The 13223-nt window shown below is 46.1% G+C and overlaps 1 long non-coding RNA gene across 1 annotated transcript; it reads left to right on the top strand.

The window, feature by feature from the left end:
- Nucleotides 1-2230: 2230 nt before the first annotated feature.
- Nucleotides 2231-8193, top strand: LOC148002917 (uncharacterized). The gene is made up of 3 exons (XR_015631243.1): nt 2231-2889; nt 4060-4244; nt 7185-8193. It is a non-coding gene; the product is annotated as an uncharacterized LOC148002917 (long non-coding RNA).
- Nucleotides 8194-13223: the final 5030 nt, after the last annotated feature.

The raw sequence follows: 13223 nt of genomic DNA, 5'->3' as shown, positions 1-13223 counted from the left end.
GTAGGTTTGTGAATTGTATTACCAGATTTTAACTAAACCCTAACAAAATGCACATGTAAAAAGTCCCCTGCATAGCAATGTCAGCTTAAAGATATGAGTTGAAACTACATGTAAAGAACATGGGAGAACTACATTTCAAATTTGTTGTTGTCACCCAGGCTAGCCTTGAACTCAATTCTGACCCTCCTGCCTCGACTTCCAAGTGCTAAGATTACTAGTACTTGTAATACTAGGATTACGAGCACATGTACAACCACACCCAGATTTATGCAGTACTGAGGGCGGAAGGCAGAATACATATGTGTGTGTGTACCTATTTATTTATTATGTGTACCTGTGCCAAGGCCTTTGTGTATGAAGGTGAGAAGGCAATGTTAGAAGTCAACTCCCACCATGTAGGTTCCAGGATTAAACTCAAGCTTTGTTACCCACTGAGTCATCTTACCAGCTTGGAGCCTAGGATTTAGTACATGTTAGTCAAGCACTCTACCAATGGAGCTCTATTCCCGGACCCCAGAGTACATTCATAATCAAATTCTTAATCATAATCCATAATCAAATACTATATGTGTAATGTAGTAGAATCAAGAGCAGTGCTAAGTCAATCAGATATGACCAAGAGGCCAGCAAAATGTGTATGTGATACATATGTATATATATGTAAATTATATGTACAGATTATACATACAGATAATCTATGTAAAGTATATGTGAAGATTACATATGCATATTATGGTGCTTGTGTGTAGTGTTAGAGCATGACAAAAACTTTTTTGTAGTTTGCAGTCATACAAATTATAAAGTACTTTATGAAATGCTATTAAACCTATGGAAAAATGATTGGCAACCTCTTTTTGAGTCCTAACAGGCAAGAATCAACACAAAAGGTTCCATAAGAAACATTTTAGTGCTTTCATTGTGAGACTATTAATTAAAATTATTAAAAATGAAATCTAGCGGTTGGGGATTTAGCTCAGTGGTAGAGCGCTTGCCTAGCAAGCGGAAGGCCCTGGGTTTGGTCCCCAGCTCCGAAAAAAAGGAAAAAAAATGAAATCTACATAATTAGTTTGCAAGAACTACTGACTTACATGAGGGACTATGGAAATGACTAGTAACAAATGATATTAAAAAATAAATATGTAACCAATAATGTAATTTATCCATTTGCATCTTTGTGAAGTGTGTTTCGGTGTTTTGTTATGGCAATGGATAAAGCCATCAAAAATAAACTCAACTTAGGAGACCTGAAAAGTCTCCATATCCCAGAATAGTAAAACAGCATTTGCTCAAATTACATTTTAGCAAGAACTTTATTTACTAAAGAATATGTGTGTTTTTCATTCATATTTCATAGTATGTATAAGCCCAGAGGCAGGCTAATCACTACTTTAGTTTTAAAATACTTAGCTGATTGAAAATATTTGAACAAAAGTATAGAAAAATGTACAGAACTTTGTTCTAATTACATTCTGGCCATGCAGCATAGAGTGGGAGCGAGCAGGTTAAATAAAGCCATATCATTTATGCCTCTCCTCTGAGTTTCTCAAAGGCAATGCCTGCAACTGGATCATTTAAACAACCATTTTAATGCAGTTCTGGGGTCACTAATCTGGGGAGCAAAACCACAATTCCTGATTTTAAAGCCTCCTCCATGGGAGCTAGAAGGATGGTGCAGTGGTCAAGAACACATACCGCTCTTGCAGAGTACCAGAGGTTGTATCCTCTTACCAACCAATCTTGAATGACTCACTAGGGGATCTGATGCTCTGTACTCTGAGGGCACCCTTAAAGGCATGCGGTAACACACATGCATACACATGTACACACACCTACACATTAAAAAAACACATCATCTTGATATTCAAAAGATATAGGCATGATTATCTGCAATGTTAGTGAGTTTTCAGGTAATGTAATAAATACCCAAGAAATCGTTGGTTTACAGTTTGGGTTGGTTTTGGTCCATCACCGTTTGGCCTTGTAGCTTTAGATCCTGAGGCAAGTTAGCACTTCATGGCAAAAGTGTGTGGATAATAAACCCACCTCTTATGGCAGAGAACAAAAGAGAGGTGGTGTCTACTCTTCTATTCAAAGCCATATCCTGTTGTGGGGCTGGAGAGATGGTTGGCTCAATGGTTAAGAGAACTCTCTGCTCCTCCTGGCCCCAGATAAATCCCCAGCAACCACATGGTGGCTCACAAAGGAGTTCCTGACCCCTAAGAGTGAAAGACCCCAGCTTAGCAGCAGTAACGCCATTTTACAAGGCTGTACTTAAGATGACTGGTTCAGGGAAAGGTTAGAACACTGAGTACACAGCGGCTGCCAAGCAGGATGTGTTTGGTTGAAGGCCTGGCAACAGGACGACTTCGGTTGAGCACCTGACAATGAAAAAAAAGCCCCGGGAGAGGTCCCACACCCTGGTGGGGGGCCGAGTCAGTCGTTATGTTCCAAGAAGGTAGCTAAGAAACTTGCCCCCGGGCTGAACCCTTGGGGGGCCGAGTCAGCCGTTATGTTTCAGGAAGGTAGCTAGGAAACTTGCCCCCGGGCTAAACCCTTGCCATATTAGAATCCACCAATTATATCCCTGTAACCATGCATCTGCTTCTGTATGCTTGCTTCTGCTCCCCAAAATCCTATAAAAGCCCATCCTTGGTTCCGTGGGGCGCGCCAGTCCCCCGAGTGACTGAAGCGCCCGCAGGTGCCTGTGCCTGTGTATCCCGACAATAAACCAAATCCTCTTGCTGATTGCATCCTGTGGTGTCTCGGTCTGGTCTTTGGAGTTGGAGGGTCTCCATCCCGAGGGAAAGTTCTCCCTGAGAGCTTTTCATTTGGTGCGTTGGCCGGGAAAGGAGATCCTCCACCCAGGGACCACCGACCACCCACTGGGAGGTAAGCCGGCCGGCGTCTGTCTGTCTGTCTGATTTTGTCTCGTTCTGCCTTATTCTGTCTGTTCTGTGAGCGCTCAGCCGGGTCTGTTCTGTGAGCGCTCAGCCAGGTCTGTTCTGTGAGTGCTCAGCCAGGTTGTTTGGAATTTGGGCGGGACGAAGAAGGAGCTGACGAGCTCGGACTTCTCGCCCCGCAGCCCTGGAAGGGTGTTAGGGGCCCGACTTTTCGGGGCCCAATCTGGGAGAGGAGAAAGATCCGGACTAACGGCACCTCTGTCTGTATTTTTGGCTTTCAGAGGGCCCCGGACCTTTGCCACCTCCATCTGACTTTTTGCTTTCAGTTTGGTACCAAAGCCGTGCAGCACGCCTGTCTGTTGTTTGTTTGACTGTTGGTGTTGTTTGTTTTCTCTGTGTTCTAATCTTCCTTAGAACTAACATGGGACAGTTCCTAACAACGCCCCTAAGTCTCACTCTTGATCATTAGAAAGACGTCCACGACCGGACACACAACCAGTCCGTCGAGGTTAAAAAAAGGAAAATGGCAGACTCTCTGCACATCCGAGTGGCCCACTTTCGGAGCGGGATGGCCAGTGAATGGCACATTTAATAAGATCATTATTTTACAGGTTAAAGATCGGGTCGTCCACAGACATCCTGACCAGGTTTCTTATATTATCACTTGAGAGAGTCTCGCCTTAAAACCCTCCCCCTGGGCGGAACCCTTCGTGGACCCGAATTGGCCTCCCCTCAACCCCCAGCCTGTCCCCTCGGCCCCGCCCGGTCCGCCGGCCACGTCTTCCTCTCTCTACCTTTGTGAAATCAGAGCCTTCTAAGAAACCTGTCCTCCCGGTAGACCCAAACTCCCCTCTCATAGATCTTCTCTCTGACAGGCCCAGCTAAAACGGAGGAGGCAGAGCCGCCGGCCAGATCAGTTGCCGGGCCACAGTCTGATAAAGGTTTCTCCCCTGTCGCAGGGAGATTGTGCAATAAGCGCGAGGTGATGCCAGATTCAACCTCCCAGGCTTTCCCACTTAGACAGGGAACCGGTGGCCAGACCCAATACTGGCCGTTTTCAGCAGCTGACATTTACAATTGGAAACAACACAACCCTTCTTTCTCCAAAGATCCGGTGGCACTCACCGACCTAATAGAATCTGTTTTACTTACCCACCAGCCTACTTGGGATGACTGCCAACAGCTCTTACAGGCCCTCTTAACCTCAGAAAAAAAAACAAAGAGTGTTCCTAGAGGCCAGAAAGCATGTTCTGGGAGATGATGGGCGTCCCACCCAGCTGCCTGAAAAAATTGATGCTGCATTCCCACTTAAGAGACCAAACTGGGATTTTAATACAGCTGAAGGTAAGGGGCACCTACGCCTTTATCGCCAGTTGCTTCTAGCGGGTCTCCGAGGGGCTATACGACGCCCTACTAATTTGGCTCAGGTAAAACAGGTATTACAGGAAGCAGGGGAAACTCCCTCCGCCTTTCTAGAGAGACTTAAGGAGGCCTACCGTATGTACACTCCCTATGACCCAGATGACCCAGGACAAATGACGAGTGTCTCTATGTCCTTCATCTGGCAGGCTGCTCCAGATATCAGGACTAAGTTACAGAGGTTAGAAAATTTGCAGGGCTATACATTACAGGATTTACTTAAAGAAGCTGAAAGGATTTTTAATAAGAAAGAGATAAAAAAAGAAACAAAGAATTGAGTCGAATCTTGGCCACCGTAGTTCAGGGCCAAAAAAGGAAGGGAGATAGGGGGGAGCTCGAAAGGGGCTGAAGCTGGATAAAGATCAATGTGCCTATTACAAAGAGAAAGGGCACTGGGCCAGAGAGTGCCCCAAGAAGCCTGGCGGACCCCGAAAGCCTCGACCACGAACCTCCCTCTTGGCTCTAGATAAAGATTAGGGAGGTCAGGGCCAGGAGCCCCCCCCCCTGAGCCCAGGGTAACGCTTAAAGTTGGGGGGCAGCCGGTTACTTTCCTGGTAGACACAGGAGCCCAGCATTCAGTCCTCACCCAAGCTTCAGGACAACTCAGCGACCGGACGGCCTGGGTACAAAGAGCTACTGGTGAGAAACAATACCGATGGACTACGGACCGCCGGGTTCAGCTGGCTACTGGTAAGGTGACCCATTCCTTCTTACATGTTCCGGACTGCCCGTACCCTCTGCTGGGCCGTGACCTGCTCACCAAACTAAAAGCACAAATTCATTTTGAGGAAGGAGGGGCCCAAATAACTGGCCCCCACGGAACTCCCCTTCAAGTTCTAACCCTATGAACCGGGACAGGACACTGGCTTGGGCAGAGACTGGTGGGATGGGGTTGGCGCTCCAACAGCCCCCCTTAATTACAACTCCAGTCTCCATAAAACAATACCCCCTGTCACATGAAGATCAAGGCATCCTAGTCCCCTGCCGGTCGCCTTAGAATACGCCTCTTCTGCCTGTTAAGAAACCCGGCACTGGAGATTATAGGCCAGTACAAGACTTGAGAAAGGTCAACAAGAGGATAGAAGATATTCATCCGACTGTTCCAAACCCTTACAATTTGCTCAGTAACTGTTCATCGATGAGAAACAGGGGTATGCTAAAGAGGTCCTAACACAAAGGTTGGGACCCTGGAAACGCCCTGTGGCCTACCTGTCTAAGAAATTGGACCCTGTGGCCTCCGGCTGGCCACCGTGCCTAAGGATGGTGGCTGCTATTGTTGTCCTGATCAAGGATGCTGGAAAATTGACTTTGGGACAGCCACTCACCATCCTAGCACCCCATGCAGTGGAGGCCTTGGTAAAGCAGCCCCCAGACCGCTGGCTCTCTAATTCTCACATCAAGCCTTGTTACTGGATGCAGAACGGGTTCAGTTTGGGCCCGTAGTCGCCCTCAATCCTGCCACCTTGCTTCCTCTACCAGAGGAGACAGAACAGCATGACTACCTACAAATCCTCGCAGAAGTACATGGAACCAGGCCGGACCTATCGGACCAGCCTCTTCAGAATGCTGACCACACATGGTACACGGATGACAACAGCTTCTTGGCAGAGGGAGAGCGAAAGGCTGGAGCTGCGGTCACTACGGAGGACAAAGTGATTTGGGCGAAAGCCCTGCCTGCTGGTACCTCCACACAACGGGCTGAACTCATCGCCTTGACAGGCGCTCAAGATGACAAAAGGTAAGAGGCTAAATATATATACAGACAGCCGTTATGCCTTTGCCACGGCACACATCCACAGGGAGATCTACCGGAGGCGGGGGCTGCTCACATCTGAGGGTAAAGATATGGCTAAAATTCTGGCCCTCTTAGAAGCCCTATTCTTGCCCAAAAGACTGAGTATTATACATTGTCCAGGACCCCAAAAAGGGCACAACCCAGAGGCACGAAGAAACCGGCTGGCCGATGCCACGGCGCGAGAAGCGGCCATGAACAAACAAATCTTGCCCTTAAATAGCCCAGACCAACCCACGCCCCCACCAGTGGGACAAACCAGTTGGATTTATGCCCATGAGGACATAGAGCTCCTAAAAAAATGGGGGCCATCTACCACCCTCAACTAAAACAGTGGGTCTACAAAGGACTTTTGAATTGATCTCCTTTTTACATAAATTAACCCATTTGGGGTTTAAAAAGATAAAAACCTTACTAGATCGAGAAGAGATAAATCTGTGTTTTTTTTTAAATTGGGACAAAGCGATACAAAAGGTGACTGAGAGTTACAAAGTGTGCGCTCAGGTTAACCCGGGAAGGACCAGGATTGGACAAGGAGTTCGTCCTAGGGGACACCGTCCTGACATCCATTGGGAAATTGATTTTACTAAAATTAAACCAGGTATATATGGATACAAGTATCTCCTAGTGTTTATAGACACCTTCTCAGGATGGGTCGAAGCCTTCCCCACAAAGCACGAGACTACAAAAATGGTCACCAAGAAGCTCCTCGAGGAAATCTTTCCCAGGTATGACATGCCTCAAGCGTTGGGGTCGGACAACGGGCCCGCTTTCGTCTCCCAAGTAAGTCAGTTGGTGGCCAAATTGCTGGGGATTGATTGGAAATTACATTGTGCCTATAGACCCCAGAGTTCAGGTCAGGTAGAACGCATGAATAGAACAATTAAGGAGACTTTATCCAAACTTACGCTTGCAACTGGCTCAAAGGATTGGGTGGCCCTCCTTCCCCTAGTTCTATATCGGGCCCGGAATACCCCGGGCCCCCATGGTCTAACTCCTTTTAAAATAATATATGGAACACCACCCCCATTTGTCCATTTCTTTGATTCAAACATTGCTGATTTTGCTGACAGCCCTTCTCTGAGGGCCCATTTACAGGCCCTACAGATTGTGCAGAGAGACGTCTGGAGACCTTTGGCCGCTGCTTACCAGAACAAGCTTGAGCATCCGGTGGTGCCACACCCGTTCCAGATTGGAGACACTGTGTGGGTGCACAGACACCAGACCAAGAATCTCGAGCCACGGTGAAAAGGACCCTACACCGTCCTCCTGACTACCCCGACCGCCCTAAAGGTAGACGGAGTCTCAGCTTAGATCCACACACCACACGTCAAGGCAGTCCGGTCTGAGGAATTGACTAATCACAACACTACACCCCAGACATGGAGAGTTCAGCGCACTCCAAACCCCTTAAAGTTAAAACTCCTACGTGGCTCCTCCTAGCCCTTTTGTGGCCTAGAGTCAGTGGGGGAATAAGCCCCCACCAGACAGAAATTTCTTGACCAAGTCGAGTGAAAGATTTCACTCAAAGTTAACAAAAAAAAAAATGGGGGAATGAAAGACCCCAGCTTAGCAGCAGTAACGCCATTTTACAAGGCTGTACTTAAGATGACTGGTTCAGGGAAAGGTTAGAACACTGAGTACACAGCGGCTGCCAAGCAGGATGTGTTTGGTTGAAGGCCTGGCAACAGGACGACTTCGGTTGAGCACCTGACAATGAAAAAAAAGCCCCGGGAGAGGTCCCACACCCTGGTGGGGGGCCGAGTCAGTCGTTATGTTCCAAGAAGGTAGCTAAGAAACTTGCCCCCGGGCTGAACCCTTGGGGGGCCGAGTCAGCCGTTATGTTTCAGGAAGGTAGCTAGGAAACTTGCCCCCGGGCTAAACCCTTGCCATATTAGAATCCACCAATTATATCCCTGTAACCATGCATCTGCTTCTGTATGCTTGCTTCTGCTCCCCAAAATCCTATAAAAGCCCATCCTTGGTTCCGTGGGGCGCGCCAGTCCCCCGAGTGACTGAAGCGCCCGCAGGTGCCTGTGCCTGTGTATCCCGACAATAAACCAAATCCTCTTGCTGATTGCATCCTGTGGTGTCTCGGTCTGGTCTTTGGAGTTGGAGGGTCTCCATCCCGAGGGAAAGTTCTCCCTGAGAGCTTTTCAAGAGTATCAGATATGTATATGGTGCATAAACATATATGCAGGCAGAACACTCATGCACATACACTAAACATTTTTTTAGCCAAAATCATGTCCCCGATAATTCAAAGACCCTCTACTAGTGATGCCACCACTTCTTTGTTTCCTTGTTTGTCTTATAAAATAGAATTTCACTCATAGCCATCCTCCTGCCTCAGCCTTTTGAGCAAGCCCTACCAATAGAATGTGTTGTGATGGTTGGTTTGGAGGGGTATCTGTAGTTAAAATCCTAAGCCCTTTCTTAGTGGGGAGACCAGGACTTAAGGATTTTTAAGAACTTCCAGCATTCTGAATGTTGAGACTGCAAGAGGACTCGGAGCCCTTCAGGCCAGCCAGACTGTGGGGCACAAGCATCTTCCAACAAACACACAAAGATGAGCCAAAGCCCCAAAAGCCTCTGAAAATCCCCACAAGCTGTAAGAACAGAATAGCAATCTCAGATGCAGCAGGATGCTAAAAAGACAGAAATAACACAACGGAAGTAAAGAAAGAGCTTATCATGGAGGTTCATTAGCCAACAGCTGGTACCTCAGTGAAGCGACAGTCACATTTCTGGTGAGCTTCAATCTGGAGGTGTTGGTCTAGAAGAACAGGACATATTGCAATGTGCATAACCCAACTCCTTTGGAGACTTTTATGGCATTTATGCTCATTATGAATCTCACTTTTGGGGTGTCCCGTTAAAATGCCGTGGCAAGAACTTTGGTAAAATAATTCGCTCAGTGTGTGTGGTGTGTGTGTGTGTGTGTGAGTGTGTGTGTGTGTGTGAGTGTGTGTGTATGTGTGTGTGAGTGTGTGTGTGAGTGTGTGTGTATGTGTGTGTGAGTGTGTGTGTATGTGTGTGTATGTGTGTGTGAGTGTGTGTGTATGTGTGTGAGTGTGTGTATGTGTGTGAGTGTGTGTGTGAGTGTGTGTATGTGTGTGTGAGTGTGTGTATGTGTGTGAGAGTGTGTGTGTATGTGTGTGTGAGTGTGTGTATGTGTGTGTGAGTGTGTGTGTATGTGTGTGAGTGTGTGTGTGTGAGTGTGTGTGTGAGTGTGTGTGTATATGTGTGTGTGAGTGTGTGTGTATGTGTGTGTGTATATGTGTGTGAGTGTGAGTGTGTGTGTGTGTATATGTGTGTGTGTGTGTGATTATGTACGTATTTGATTTTTTGAGACAGGATTTCTCTGTATAGCCTTGGATGTCCTGGAACTCTCTCTATAGACCAGGCTGTCCTTGAACTAAAGGGATCCACCTGCTTCTGCCTTCCGAGGGTTGGGATTAAAGGCGTGTGCGACCACTAGCCCACCAGTTCCAGTTCTCACTGTCATTATCTGCAGGAATCGCTCTTCCTAAAACAGACACCATACTCGAGTTCTATGAATCACCACCAGGTTTTATGGTGCACCAGGTATGGTTTGTTCTCAGAATTTTACATCCATTTCTTCATTTCATTCTTGCAGTCATCCTGAGAGGATGATGAAGACTTAGCTCTCATGTTACTGAAGAGAACAGTGAACTACATCAAGATACCCAAATGCCCTTGAGGCTTTACCTTTGACATCTCAGTAGACACCGAACACTTCTTAACCTCAGTTCTACTTACGAAAAAAGAATAGCCTTCACTCAGACTGACAAAACTACCATGAGGTCTGTTGGTCGTTCCTATTTGTGTCCTCTTTTGTTTCGTTTTGCTGTCTGTGGATGGAAGCAGAGCCTCCCGCTCAGCCTGGGCCAGTGCTGTACTCTTAGCTTCACCCAAGTCCCATGTGTGATTATTTAATCTCATTAACTAACCTAGGATCTGTAGGATCTGCACCTAAGTGTCTTTAACATGATTCCCTGGCTTTAAGGTACCAAACTGATCTGCCAACCAAGAATAGCCAGACTTCGCCCTGCTATGACATCAACCTCACCTTGATAACTAGGACTCTGAAAATTCTTAGCGGTGAGCAGTGGGCGATCCCATCTGTCCCTGCTGCCTGTACTGGGGATGGTTGGATGCCTGCCCAGGCTGAAATTCTGTCTGGATTTGGGTTTTTTTGACTGAACTTACTTACCTCCTTCCAACAGAACCCTCCGTGAGCATGTGGTGGTTCCCGAAGGTGCCCTGGATCAGTGGAGAAGCAAGATTATTCTTTCCCTGGAATGATGACAAGACTGAGTTATCTGTCACAGCTAATTAGCAGGCAGGTCTGAATCCTGGGGAACATACTGAGAGAAAAACTGGGATTAACCAGACTCCAGGGCAATTCTATTTAAACTCCTATTTCTCAGAATGTAATGTTTCGGGAGAACAGAAAGAGATGAAAAGTTAGCCAAGGAAAGGGGTCTGCCCTTAGGAACTCTTAAAAACGGATGGGGTTGGGGATTTGGCTCAGTGATAGATGCTACAGAGAGTTCTGCATCGTCCGTGACGATACATGTGTAATCAAAAGCACAGAATGTAAGTTCAACGTTGGAGGACACTGGTTACCCACAAGCAAGCAAGAAGTGAATGCTTTAAAGCTTACATAATTTTGGGCTAGTGAGATAGGTCAGCAATTCTTGCTGCTCTTGTAGAAAACACAGACAGGTTCAGTTCCCAACACCCACATTGAGCAGCCTACAAACTCTTGCGACTCACAGGTCCAGCGAATTCAATGGCCTCTTTTGGCCTCCGGGGTCCTGCATGCACATGACACACATCCAGAGAAGCAGACACAGACACATAAATACAAATGAATAGTTTTCAAAGATGTATCCTTATATGATATGTATGGGTGTTTGCCTGCATGTATGTCTGTGCGACACATGTGTGCAGTACCAAGGAGACAAAAAGCAAGCATCAGATCACCTGGAGCTGGAGTTACACACTGTACTGGGAACAAAACCTGGATCCCCTGGAAGAGCAGCAAGTGCTCTTAACCACTGAGCCATCTGGCCTCCTCCCCATCAGCTAGCTCTGCCTAAGAATGCCTCTTGCCCACATCCTCATCAACACATTGTGTTAATAAAGTATGCTTATAAAGCATCATAGTTCACTGTTTTCTAATTTAAAATTCATTTTATTATGACTAAGACTCTCCCCCCACCCCCAAACCTTCCATTGCTGGTAGGAGTGCAAACTTGTACAACCACTATTGAAATCCGTGTGGCCATTCATCACAAAGATGAGACTCGATCCAGCTACATCACTCCTGAACATAGCCTAAAGAATGCTTCATCCTACTACAGAAATTTAGCTCAACCATGCTCATCGTTGCTCTCTATATAATAGCCAGGAGTTGGAAACAACCTAGACTGTCAATGACTCAATGGATAAAGAAAATGTGGTACATTTACACAATGAAATATCACTCAACCATTAAAAATAAAATCATGAGATTAGCCATTAAAAATGAAATCATGGTGGGCTGGAGAGTTGACTCAGTGGTAAAGAGCACTGACTGTTCTTCCAGAGGTCCTGAGTTCAAATCCCAGCAGTCACATGGTGGCTCACAACCATCTGTAATGAGATGGGATGTTCTCTTCTGGTGTCTCTGAAGACAGAGACAGTGTACATATATATAAAATAAATAAATCTTAAGAAAAATAAAGTCATGACAGTAAGGTCCTATGACTGAAGACAAATCTACACAACCAATTGAACAGAAAGAAGTTGAGCTGGTGCCTATCAAGAGCCTTCATTCCTATGGACTGCATTCATGATACTGGAAGGTATTGTGTGTGCTACCAAAGGAGAAAGGTAAACACCAAACCAGCTACAAACTTTTTTATACTGGTGTAATAATGACACAAAGTTTGTGGGACCAACCAATACCTGCTTTGAGTTAAGGTCTAGTCCATGAGATGGAACCCATACCCAATGTTTTTTTTTTTTCTTTTCTTTTTTCTTTTTTTTGTGGCTAAGAATCTGAGATTAGATAGGCCACAGACTAAGAGAAAAACCAAATAGTACTGTTCTTCTAAAGGAACATAAAAATAAAATGACTCCTACTGACACTCACTATACTCATAGACCCATGCCTGGCTAAGCTATCATCAGAGAAGCTTCCTCCCAGAACAGATGGGAACAAACACCGAGACCCACAACCAGACAATATACAGAGAGAAAGAGACATTTGAACACTCAACCATAAGGGAGTGATATCTATCAAACCCCTCTCTTCAGAGCTCAGGGGACGGTGTAGTAGAGAAAAAGTGCAAGACCCAGAAGGGGTGGAGGACGCCACGAAATCAAGGCCTTCTAGTCACAACGAGGCCTGGGATCCACATGAACTCACAGAAACTGTGACAACATGCACAGGGTCCACACAGGTCTGCGCCACATCAGGTCCTAGAGCTGAAATGAGACACAAACACACACTTAGCTCTAACCGAGAAGCTATCACCAACGGATAGCCACTTCCAAATGAACAGCTAGTTTTCTCCAAGTGACTGTCACTGGGGATAGTTCTCTGAGGGCAGGCCCCATGCTCAGCAGTAGATGCTAACACAGAAAAGAATTCGAAGGCGTCTTTGGAGGGTTTGTGTCATTACGTCAGGGCATTGTTTATTACTATTTTCACCTTACAGGTTCTTTGCGTATCCATTACAGTGTCTGCTTTTGAATCCTTCCATAGTTTCTCCGTGTGTGAACGTTTGTGACTCTGTGTCTATTCACACTCCTGGGCTTTGTCTTTGGCTTCTTTTACTGATAGGTTCTTTGTTATCTTCTGATTTGTTTGCTTTGACTTATCATGTTTCATTTTCTGATTATTCCTTAGATGCCTGTGTGTTTTCTAAGGAGAGAGAGAAAGGGTGTGGATCTGGATGGGATGGGAGGTGGGGAGAAACTGGGAAGAGTAAGGGGAAGGGAAACCAAAATCAGGATATATTGGATGTCAGAACTCTGTTTTAAATAAAAGAAAAAAGTTTTCCTCCATGTTTCTTTCTTTATTTCTTCCTTATACT

Source organism: Rattus norvegicus, chromosome 10 (assembly GCF_021556685.1).
Source record: "Rattus norvegicus strain SHRSP/BbbUtx chromosome 10, alternate assembly SHRSP_T2T, whole genome shotgun sequence".
NCBI classification, from domain to species: domain Eukaryota; kingdom Metazoa; phylum Chordata; class Mammalia; order Rodentia; family Muridae; genus Rattus; species Rattus norvegicus.
This window is presented reverse-complemented; position numbering and strand designations above follow the sequence as displayed.